General features: G+C 33.3%; 1 long non-coding RNA gene across 1 annotated transcript; it reads left to right on the forward strand.

The window, feature by feature from the left end:
- On the forward strand, positions 1-753 carry LOC138716207 (uncharacterized). Its single transcript, XR_011336587.1, has 2 exons — positions 1-88; positions 383-753. It is a non-coding gene; the product is annotated as an uncharacterized lncRNA (long non-coding RNA).
- Positions 754-12872: the final 12119 nt, after the last annotated feature.

The following is a 12872-nucleotide window of genomic DNA, read 5'->3' on the forward strand; positions in this document are numbered from 1 at the left end:
TTCACTCTTTATTCGTTCCCAGGTAGCTACAATACTTCTTGTGCTCTGTGCCGTATCATTTGGTGATCATCATGAAGAACATCACCATGTAAGAATTTCTTTTCGATATTCTAGCATATTAAACGTAAGATAATTTTATGATAATTCAACTACATTAATAACATTTGTATGTAAGTATATTGAGAATGTATCGAAATTAGATAAATTTATAATATTACACATCCATTTTAGCAAACAACACTTAAATTTGTTATATCATAATTTATTTAATATTACTTTCTTAATTATGATATAACTCTTTTGTAATGCTTAACATTAAAACCATTAGCGTTTTTACTTTACTGACATAATGATTTTAATTCCATTTCTGTATTTTCAATAGGCACATCCCAAGTACGAATTCAAGTACGGAGTGAAGGATCCACACACTCACGACATCAAGGAACAGGCTGAGAAACGAGATGGACACAAGGTCGAGGGTCACTACATGTTGGTGGAACCTGACGGTACTATCCGTACTGTACACTACAACGCTGACAAACACACCGGATTCCACGCTCACGTGCACAAAACAGGTCACGCTGTTCACCCCATCCATCACGAGAAGAAGGTGGAAACCCACCACCACCAAACTGAAGAAGGCGAGTCTCACCACAAGGCATCCAGCTACAGCAATTCACATTTGCACGTTTAGCCGCCTTATTTAAGTGTATTTGTTGTGTTAAATTATGTGAATAAAATAGCAGTCAAAGATATACTTACGAGCATTTATTTTGAATAACTTAATCATAAACCTTAATTTCATACATTTCATTTCAATGTTTTAAATACAGGGATCGTTTAAAAGACAAGTTAATATCATAATACTGAAAGGACGTAAATATGCAATGCCTTTCTGTAGTCCTAAGTGTAAGTGTTGTAGTCGACATGTTTGTTACTATTCTCACCAACCTTACACTGTTTAAAAACTGAAACTCTTTTCCATTGTTATAGTGTATGTAGTCATCTACTGAGTATTTTTTTTTGTAATTTTTGCTGCAAAATTATACCGCAAAGTTGACATGGAAGCATCCTTGCATATGAATAATTTCACCCAATATTTGGGAAAATTTTAATTTAATCTGTTGTGTCCCTTTAGTTGCAGAACCAGTTTCATTCATCAAAATTGGATGTACTCATATTTCTCGACTCAGAGTCATTTTATAACAAGATGTTGCTAAAATATTTAAGGGCCAAGAGAATATGTAAAATTTTGTTTAAATTTTACAGTTAACATTGGTCCGAAAAGTATTTTCTGTGTAATTTGATGTTTAATGTCAATCCAAAGCTAACGTTGGAATAGGAGTTCATAATCCTGAATAGTGATTTACTACTTTCGGTATTCCTCAAATTCTATTTATGATATATCTCTAAATGTCATTCACTAAGTCTCATGAAAATTCACGAAAGAATTATAAGAGTTTGGAGTTACTATGTAATGATTACATTAACGTATATTTCGAGGGAAAAGTAGTTGCGTCTTATTCACTTATTCACCTAGAAATAAGAAATTAAAAGTGTCCTGATAATAGCTATATCCGTGAGAAGAGTGGTTAAATTGATATAAAATATATTTGAAAATTATAAAACAAGGTCTGAAAGACAGGTGCCAATTTTTTGCGAATACAAGAGACTTCAAAAAAAGAAATGCTTCACTAGAAGTGCTCTCGCCAATGGGCGATGTCTGGTGCTTAAGTGTGACTAATTTTCATGCAGTTCTCTTCCTCGAAACAGAGGAGAATCAGAGGCAGTGCAAGTAAAACAGAATCACATGCATGCAGTTCAAGACTTTGGGGAACATCTTCCATCAGAAATTTTGCGTAATACACTAAGAGTTTCTTGCTTTGTCACACATTTTTGCAAAAACGAGTTATGAATCTTTAAATTATTGTTCGAAGGGAGAGGAGACGTGCTCAACCCTCAATCCTGCCATCACTAGAACATCTGTTTGAAATTCTAGACTATTACGAAAAAAGAAATACCCGTCAGGGGTGAAATATTTCTATTATTGGACTCATATCTAGAGGAAGATACTAAAGAAGGCCGGGTTAATATGTTTCGCTTGAAATAAAACATAAACTTTAATTAAAAATCACAAGGACTCCTTCCAGCATAGATCCCCTATTACACAGTCTTAGCCGATAATGTATATGTATGCTTTATAATTATAATTACTAACAGTTCCGCTATTTGGAAATAGAGATTTTGGAAAAAAGGACTTTCGGAATTTGGTTTTCAGAAACTTGTAATATGATTGTTCTCTCTCATAAAAATGGTCCTTTAAAAAATGAATTCGCAATAAGTGTGTAAATCCAAACAAACACTTATTGCTTTACCAGGTATTTGTGCAAAAAATAGATTAGCTAAAATTCACAATTATATCTTCTCTTAGTAAGATTAAGATCTACATGTAGGCTTATAGACTTTTTCATTTATTATAATGTTCTATCTCCTAAACAGTGATAGAATTGATACGTTAATGACGCTATTTATTTTACCTTCCCATTATATGAACATAAAAATGATCAAGAAATTGGAATAATAAATAAATATTTTGGAAACAACTATCATACCAATAGTTTATTAAAAATAAATAACATTATTTCCATTGAAATGTGGGTGTAAGGTCTGGACATTGAGTAAGCGGGACGACAAGACTTGAGATAACACAGATGAAAGTTTTAGACTTTTTTAGGATTTCAAGATTAAAAACCATTTCATTATCAAGCAACTGGAAAACTCAACATAGAAAGACCGAAAAAGATATGGATAGAACAAATTTAATTTGAGAATTAAGGAAGCTGCAATAAGCCTAGCATTCACAGTTGATGGTGATGAAGATGATGATGTGGTAGTGGTGGTGGTGGTAGAAGTGGTGGTGATGGTAGAAGTGGTGGTAATGATGATGTTATAATGATGAAGTATAAAAAGGAAAATAATGTGATGCTACCAAAATCGACATCGAGATTTTTTCGAAATATACAATCCTGGCATTTTGTGATAAAGAAATAACACTGGTTATTCTGTCCGAGTACAGTGATTTCTCTTAAGCTATTAGTCAGATTGCATTCATATGTAATAGGTATGTTTTATACATAATATGTCTCCTGAGTGGTTACAAAGCATGGCATAATACTAGGCTAAGCTTTGGCAATTTTTTCGTGAGAGTCAGACTCGTGAGTTGGAATTTCTGATAGTTGGCAATATTATGTCGTGTGATGTTCCTTATTGAGAATCCGGTAAACGAATGAACACATATTACGACGTATGATGGGATATTCGTCTAGTATTTGGGAAAAGGAAAGGTTTATTACGTATGAAAAGAGAATCATCGATGATGAATGGATATATGAGGTCGTTCAAGTGAATTCCGAACGCCTTCTCTAATAGAAACAAATAAATAAAAGGAAAGAAATTAAACCTATTTCCTTATGCTTAGCTCTCGCTTTCCGCCAAATCTAAAAAAAAATGCACGGCTTTCTTTAATGGAAATAAATAAATGAAACCAAATTAAACATATTTTCTAATGATTAGTTCTCGTTTTCCATCAAATCAAAAAAAATGCAAATCGCATACATAGGCCTATGAGATACAAGAACTGGTCATCTTCATCCTGATATCTTCTGAAATTTTCTCCTTAGAAGATATAGTATGGCACTCCCCGCGCGCAAATTTTGCGATACTGCGGGTGTGTGTTGAGAAATTGAAAGATATAGCCATAGCTGATAATCTTCAGTAAAAAACTAATTTCCCCTATTGTTATTCTGCTATTCTCCCGGATAAGAGTATCAACATGTTGAATTCAGCCTTGCGTAATAGTCGTACTGGATTATCTTGTACAGTTATTCGATCGGAACATAACAGCGTACACCAATCCTTCAGAGCAGATTTCCTTAGGCTTGTCTCTTCATATATTGCAACCGTTATTCCATGGAATTCAGTAGGTGTATGCTCTTCTATAGCCAAGAAACAAAATATAGCATGCTGTTTACTTTTGGAGACGCTTCTATGTTCTGTAATTCGCTTTTCTTCTGTTGCACATAGTAGACCTAAACCTCGGCCGACTATTGTGTGAAATAGATGAATCGATGGACAGATGTGCAGAGAGAGAGAGATGGATGAACTGGCAGACAGTCAGTGTGTAGGCAGGTGGTATATTTTCGAAGAAATATATGACTTTTACACGACATACTTTACTCTCTCTCGAAAAGATGTTTTGTCGGATGCCAAGTCAGATGTGCATTTTTCTACCTTGTTACCTACTGCATGTCTGGTTTGTATTCGCGATGATTTACTTGTGATGGTGCCAAAAAAATCATTCAGAACTCTAGAATAATGATTAGCAATAATAAATAAGGATAATGTGTAGGCAATTATACATGCATAGGCCTATTAAGACAATTATGAAGACGGGATACCAGGAATACAATTTAATTTACAACTTACGAATTACAATAAATAATTTTCCTCAAACTGAACACACTAGTATACAATATTAATTCAACGCAAGTATTAAAATGCAAAATATTGATATTGTTTACTACACTAAGTAGAGGTAGAGGGGCTCAGAAGGCCTGACGGCCTTATCTCTACCAGGTTAAATAAATAAATACTACTAATACTAAGTTGGAATAAAAAAATAAAATGTTAAATATTGATTAGAGAAATCTTCCTAGTGTAGATGCGAGTTGCTGTAGCTAGATGCTTTGTGGTGAGAGCTGCCTTCTTCAGATTTGTGGACTCCCACCTTCTTCTCGTGATGGATTGGGTGAACAGCATGACCTGTTTTGTGCACGTGAGCGTGGAATCCGATGTGTTTGTCAGCGTTGTAGTGCACAGTACGGATGGTTCCGTCAGGTTCCACCAACATGTAGTGACCCTCTACTTTGTCACCGTCTCGTTTCTCAGCCTGTTCCTTGATGTCGTGAGTGTGTGGATCCTTCACACCGTACTTAAACTCGTACTTCGGGTGCGCCTTTGTAAATGAAAGTACATGCTGTTAGTTGGACGATTACACTAGTTATATTTTCTAATATCGTAAATTTTAGTTGTAGAAAAGTGTTAATAGAAGTTGGATTAAAGCTATGGCGCTTAGGAAAGGAAATCTTAGTGTAATATGATTCCTTTTCTTATAAGAATTTGCGTACTTATAATGCATGATATTGTAAACTGAGTAGTATGTTTATAACAATTTAAAATTATGTTGTTTTCCTCAATTTATACAACAAAACTTACATGGTGGTGTTCTTCGTGATGTTCAGCAAATGATGCAACGCACATCATCAGAAGAATTGAAGCCACCTTAAAACGGATAAGTAAATAATATAAATAAATGTATGCGATAATGTAACATCATTACATAAGAATTGCTTAAAGTATTATTTCCAAAGTGAAATTCTCTTTGATACAGTTACAGTTATTAAGGCAATTTTGTAATCCTTGGTGTCATCACCACTAGAATATAATGCAATATTGTAATGCATTGATATTTAAGAAAATTATGGAATGATATTACTTTATTTTTTGCTCAGAAGGCTTGTATTCGTTTAGTAGTTACTTCAAATTTCTATATTTTGGACAAAATTGTTACATATACGTTACAATTAGTAAGACAATTTAATATGCTGTTTGACAGAAAACTATCAAACATTATAATATTCTGCTAGAATGAATTGTTTTATTATCCTCTTCTCAGCAGCAATTACAATTGTTTACGCCATACTCAAAGAAAAAATAATAAATTAGCAATTCAAAGAGAAAATTATAAATTTAAAACAAAAACTCAGAATTCTTTGGAAATTATTTTAATTCCAAATTTAAAGGTTAAACATCTAGTTTCAACATAATCCAAAACAATATATGAGAAGAGCGAATATTAAAAAAGGAAAATTATCTTGAAATACAACAGTACTTCTATGTACGGTACTTCACTACATAAAATATTTCTTTGAAACCAATATAGCCTAATTTCTCTAATGAAATTTCGTCAGTACTTACTGTTAAAGTTGTCATGGTAATTGTGTGTTGTTTAATATGGATAGCTGAAGAATGTCAATTAAAATTTCGTTTCGTCTCTTATATGATTGCTGAAGAATGAACGTTGCAGTATATTGATATGCAAGGAATGTATGGCATGACGATTCGCTTTGGTCAGAAGGCTTGGACTTTTCTATTGTTACGAATCTCTGTTTTGCATACGAAATACTTACACGTACATTGCAATAACAAGGAAGTTCAATGTAATACCAGCAAGAAACCAACAAACATTATCAAATCCAACGTAACAACATTTTACGATGACGAAGTTCCTAACATGTCTATTATATTTATTTCACGAATGTATTATGGACTATTCTGAGTAAAGAAAGCTCATATAAAGATGTGTGCAATTTTCAATCAGTGTGGAGATATATTTGTTTGAATGTTACCCAAAAAAACCATTAACAAAGTGTAAAGATGTGACAGGTAAACTTATTGATTGCATGTAATGATTCACGTTTCCTCGTGACATTGCCTGTGTCCGTTAAGTCAAATTATTTGAAGTTGCAATTACAAAATGCTTTTCGTGTTCATTCTTGAAAACAAAAGATTGTCTTCATATTTTGGTGCATGTTAAACGATTTAATTTATTTTCGTCTCTTGAATAATATTTGAAGAATGTAAGTATGATATCTTATCTTCCGAAAATTAATGAAAGTTATGAATTACCATCAAATGCGTGAAACGCATGGTGATAAAGTGGGTGTTACATCAGTGATATTCATTTCTCTATATACAAACAGGATAGTTTTATAGTAAAACTGAACAACTTTTGTTAGAGTGACAGATTTAATTCATCGCATCAAAGTGAGAGCAAGAACACCCTATCAGTTTCAGCACATTTATTAAATTTTAGGTTTCACTTACCTTATTATGGAACGAATTCCGTAAGTGTTACTCTTCTTCTTCTTCTTCTTCTTCTTCTTCTTCCTGGTGTTTTAGGATAAATCCTGTATTTTCCAACTTTGCTGTCTTAATCCATGTTGGTGTCCAACTTTCCTTCCACCGTTTAGGGGGTCGTCCCAAAAGGTATTGGGGTGTCCAACTTTCCTTTCATTGCGATTTTCGGGAGTCGGTCTTCCGTCATCCTTAATACATGGTCCCGCCATCCTTTTCTTCTAGTCTTGATCCATTTTGTCACATCCTGCACTCCACATTTTTCCCTAATCTCATCATTCGTCTGCCTGTCGTATAACGTAATGCCAGTAATACTTCGTAATGGCCTCATTTCTGTTGTTGTCTTCATTTTTGCAGTTTTTTTTTTTTTTTTTGTTTTAGCTCGAGTTTCCGTTGCATATGTTAATACCGGCCTTATACATGTTTTATATATACTGATCTTGCTTTCTATGTTCATGTTTTTATTTTTCCAAATTACATCTCTTAGATATCCTGATTTTATATTTGCTTTAGTATTCTGTTCTCTTACTTCTTTCTCCAAATTTTTATTGCTTGTTATTTTTGTTCCTAAGTAACTGAAACTCATGATTTGTTCTATGGGTTTATCGTATATTGCAAGTTTGCATCTGAGTGGCTGCCTTGAGATAGTTTATGATTTTATTTTATTTTCCGATATCACCATGTTAAATTGTTCTGCTGTTATTTCAAATTTATATAGCAAACTCTGTAGATTTTCCTCGTTTTCTGCTAAAAGCATCACATCAATAGCATATCATATTATTTTAATGTCTTTATTTCCTAATCTGTAGCCCATCGTTCCTGCTTCAGTTTCCTTTATTATTTCGTCCATGATCACATTGAACAGAATAGGGCTAAGACCATAAGTGTTACGTACTGTCAAAATAGGCTGAAGAGACACAAGCTTGATACCCTTCGTTTGGAATTGATATTTCATATCGTAATCAAAATCTTTTGTTATCAATTGCTTCAGGCTTAATAAATATTTGAATTTACATAACGTACAGTTGACATTAAAGTTAATCTACCGTGCATGTTGCTTTTCTATCCGGAAAAGCGAAGGAAGTCGACAATGCTGCATCTTCATTCCTTACATTCCCTGGACATTTACGCACCGCAGCATAACACCTTACCTATCATATATAAAGCAGCAACGATTTTTAAAAGACAGAAGCCTGTGAACCAAAGTCAAGCAACAATCTACCACGGTTACCATAGCAAAACTAGCTGTAAGTATTCACAATAATTGCTTAAAGTAATACTAACCTTAAAATAAATTATATGTTTCCAGGCACACCAATGTACTGTAATAATAGACATAATTTTTTCACTCTTTATTAATTCCCAGGTAGCTACAATACTTCTTGTGCTCTGTGCTGTATCATTTGGTGATCATCATGAAGAACATCACCATGTAAGAATTTCTTTTCGATATTCTATAAAATTAAACGTCACATAATTTTATGATAATTCACCTACATTATTAACATTTGTATATACGTATATTGAGAATGTATCAAAATTAGATAAGTTTATATTATTACACATCCATTTTAGCTAACGACACATAAATTCTTTAAATTATATTGTTTTAATATTACTTTCTTAATGGTAATATACTCATTTGTAATGCTTAACATTAAAACCATTAGCGTTTTTACTTTATTGGCGTGATGAATTTAATTCCATTTCTGTGTTTTCAATAGGCACATCCCAAGTACGAGTTCAAGTACGGAGTGAAGGATCCACACACTCACGACAACAAGGAACAGGCTGAGAAACGAGATGGTCACAAAGTCGAGGGTCACTACATGTTGGTGGAACCTGACGGAACTATCCGTACTGTACACTACAACGCTGACAAACACACCGGATTCCACGCTCACGTGCACAAAACAGGTCACGCTGTTCACCCCATCCATCACGAGAAGAAGGTGGAAACCCACCACCACAAAACCGAAGAAAGCGGGTCTCACCACAAGGCATCCAGCTACAGCAATTCACATTTGCACGTTTAGCCGCCTTATTTAAGTGTATTTGTTGTGTTAAATTATGTGAATAAAATAGCAGTCAAAGAAATACTTACTAGCATTTATTTTGAATAACTTAATCATAAACCTTAATTTCATACATTTCACTTCAATGTTTTAACTTCAGGGATCATTTAAAAGACAAGTTAATATCATAATACTGAAAGGACGTAAATATGCAATGCCTTTTTGTAGTCCTAAGTGTAAGTGTTGTAGTCGACATGTTTGTTACTATTCTCACCAACCTTACACTGTTTAAAAACTTAAACTCTTTTCCATTGTTATAGTGTATGTAGTCATCTACTGAGTATTTTTTTTTTTTTTGTAATTTTTGCTGAAAAATTATACCGCAAAGTTGACATGGAAGCATCCTTGCATATGAATAATTTCACCCAATATTTGGGAAAATTTTAATTTAATCTGTTGTGTCCTTTTAGTTGCAGAACCAGTTTCATTCATCAAAATTGGATGTACTCATATTTCTCGACTCAGAGTCATTTTATAACAAGATGTTGCTAAAATATTTAAGGGCCAAGAGAATATGTAAAATTTTGTTAAAATTTTACAGTTAACATTGGTCCGGAAAGTATTTTCTGTGTAATTTGATGTTTAATGTCAATCCAAAGCTAACGTTGGAATAGGAGTTCATAATCCTGAATAGTGATTTAGTGCTTTCGGTATTCCTCAAATTCTATTTGTGATATATCTCTAAATGTCATTCACTAAGTCTTATGAAAATTCACGAAAGAATTATAAGAGTTTGGAGTTACTATGTAATGATTACATTAACGTATATTTCGAGGGAAAAATAGTTGTGTTTTATTCACTTATTCACCTAGAAATAAGAAATTAAAAGTGTCCTGATAATAGTTATATCCGTGAGAAGAGTGGTTAAATTGATATAAAATATAATTGAAAATTATAAAACAAGGTCTGAAAGACAGGTGCCAATTTTTTGCGAATACAAGAGACTTCAAACAAAGAAATGTTTCACTAGAAGTGCTCTCGCCAATGGGCGATGTCTAGTGCTTAAGTGTGACTAATTTTCATGCAGTTCTCTTCCTCGAAACAGAGGAGAATCAGAGGCAGTGCAAGTAAAATAGAATGACATGCATGCAGTTCAAGACTTTCCGGAACATCTTCCATCACAAATTTTGCGTAATACACTAAGAGTTTCTTGCTTTGTAACACATTTTTGCAAAAACGAGTAACGAATCGATAAATTATTGTTCGAAGGGAGAGGAGACGTGCTCAACCCTCAATCCTGTCATCACTAGAACATTTGTTTGAAATTCTAGACAATTACGAAAAAAGAAATACCCGTCAGGGGTGAAATATTTATATTACTGGACTCATATCTAGAGGAAGATACTAAAGAAGGCCGGGTTAATATGTTTCGCTTGAAATAAAACATAATCTTTAATTAAAAATCACAAGGACACCTTCAAGCATAGATCCCCTATTACACAGTCTTAGCCGATAATGTATATGTATGCTTTATAATTATAATTACTAACAGTTCCGCTATTTGGAAATAGAGATTTTGGAAAAAAAGACTTTCGGAATTTCGTTTTCAGAAACTTGTAATATGATTGTTCTCTCTCATAAAAATGGTCCTTTAAAAAAATGAATTCGCAAAAAGTGTGTAAATCCAAACAAACACTTACTGCTTTACCAAGTATTTGTGCAATAAATAGATTAGCTAAAATTCACAATTATATCTTCTCTTAGTAAGATTAAGATCTACATGTAGGCTTATAGACTTTTTCATTTATTATAATGTTCTATCTCCTAAACAGTGATAGAACTGATACGTTAATGACGCTATTTATTTGACTTTCCTTTATATGAACATAAAAATGATCAAAAAATTGGAATAATAAATAAATATTTTGGAAACAACTATGATACCAATAGTTTATTAAAAATAAATAATATTATTTCCATTGAAATGTGGGTGTAAGGTCTGGACATTGAGTAAGCGGGACGACAAGACTTGAGAAAACACAGATGAAAGTTTTAGACTTTTTTAGGATTTCAAGATTAACAACCATTTCATTATCAAGCAACTGGAAAACTCAACATAGAAAGACCGAAAAAGATATGGATAGAACAAATTTAATTTGAGAATTAAGGAAGCTGCAATAAGCCTAGCATTCACAGTTGATGGTGGTGAAGATGATGATGTGGTAGTGGTGGTGGTGATGATGATGTTATAATGATGAAGTATAAAAAGGAAAATAATGTGATGCTACCAAAATCGATATCGAGATTTTTTCGAAATATACATTCCTGGCATTTTGTGATAAAGAAATAACACTGGTTATTCTGTCCGAGTACAGTGATTTCTCTTAAGCTATTAGTCAGATTGCATTCATATGTAATAGGTATGTTTTATACATAATATGTCTCCTGAGTGGTTACAAAGCATGGCATAATACTAGGCTAAGCTTTGGCAATTTTTTCGTGAGAGTCAGACTCGTGAGTTGGAATTTCTGATAGTTGGCAATATTATGTCGTGTGATGTTCCTTATTGAGAATCCGGTAAATGAATGAACACATATTACGACGTATGATGGGATATTCGTCTAGTATTTGGGAAAAGGAAAAGTTTATTACGTATGAAAAGAGAATCATCGATGATGAATGGATATATGAGGTCGTTCAAGTGAATTCCGACCGCCTTCTCTAATAGAAATAAATAAATAAATAAATAAATAAATAAAAAGAAAGAAATTAAACCTATTTCCTAATGCTTAGCTCTCGCTTTCCGCCAAATCTAAAAAAAAAAATGCACGGCTTTCTCTAATAGAAATAAATAAATGAAACCAAATTAAACATATTTTCTAATGATTAGTTCTCGTTTTCCATCAAATCTAAAAAAAAAAATGCAAATCGCATGCATAGGCCTATGAGATACAAGAACTGGTCATCTTCATCCTGATATCTTCTGAAATTTTCTCCTTAGTAGACATAGTATGGCACTCCCCGAGCGCAAATTTTGCGATACTGCGGGTGTGTGTTGAGAAATTTAAAGATATATCCGTAGCTGATAATATTCAGTAATAAACTAATTTCGCCTATTGTTATTCTGCTATTCTCTCGGATAAGAGTATCAACATGTTGAATTCAGTCTTGCGTAATAGTCGTACTGGATTATCTTGTACAGTTATTCGATCGGACCACAACAGCGTACACCAATCCTTGAGAGCAGAGTTCCTTAGGCTTGTCTCTTCATATATTGCAACCGTTATTCCATGGATTTCAGTAGTGTATGCTCTTCTATAGCCAAGAAACAAAATATAGCATGCTGTTTACTTTTGGAGACGCTTCTATGTTCTGTAATTCGCTTTTCTTCTGTTGCACATAGGAGACCTAAACCTCGGACGACTATTGTGTGAAATAGATGAATCGATGGACAGATGTGCAGAGAGAGAGAGATAGATGAACTGGCAGACAGTCAGTTTGTAGGCAGGTGGTATATTTTCGGAGAAATATATGACTTTTACACGACATACTTTACTCTCTCTCGAAAAGATTTTTGTCGGATGCCAAGTCAGATGTGCACGTTTCTACCTTGTTACCTACTGCATGTCTGGTTTGTATTCGCGATGATTTACTTGTGATGGTGCCAAAAAATCATTCAGAACTCTAGAATAATGATTAGCAATAATAAATCAGGATAATGTGTAGGCAATTATACATGCGTAGGTCTATTAAGACAATTATGAAGACGGGATACCAGTAATACAATTTAATTTACAACTTACAAATTACAATAAATAATTTTCCTCAAACTGAACACACTAGTATATAATATTAATTCAACGCAAGTATCAAAATGCAAAA

This window comes from Periplaneta americana, chromosome 16, assembly GCF_040183065.1.
Source record: "Periplaneta americana isolate PAMFEO1 chromosome 16, P.americana_PAMFEO1_priV1, whole genome shotgun sequence".
Lineage (NCBI taxonomy): Eukaryota > Metazoa > Arthropoda > Insecta > Blattodea > Blattidae > Periplaneta > Periplaneta americana.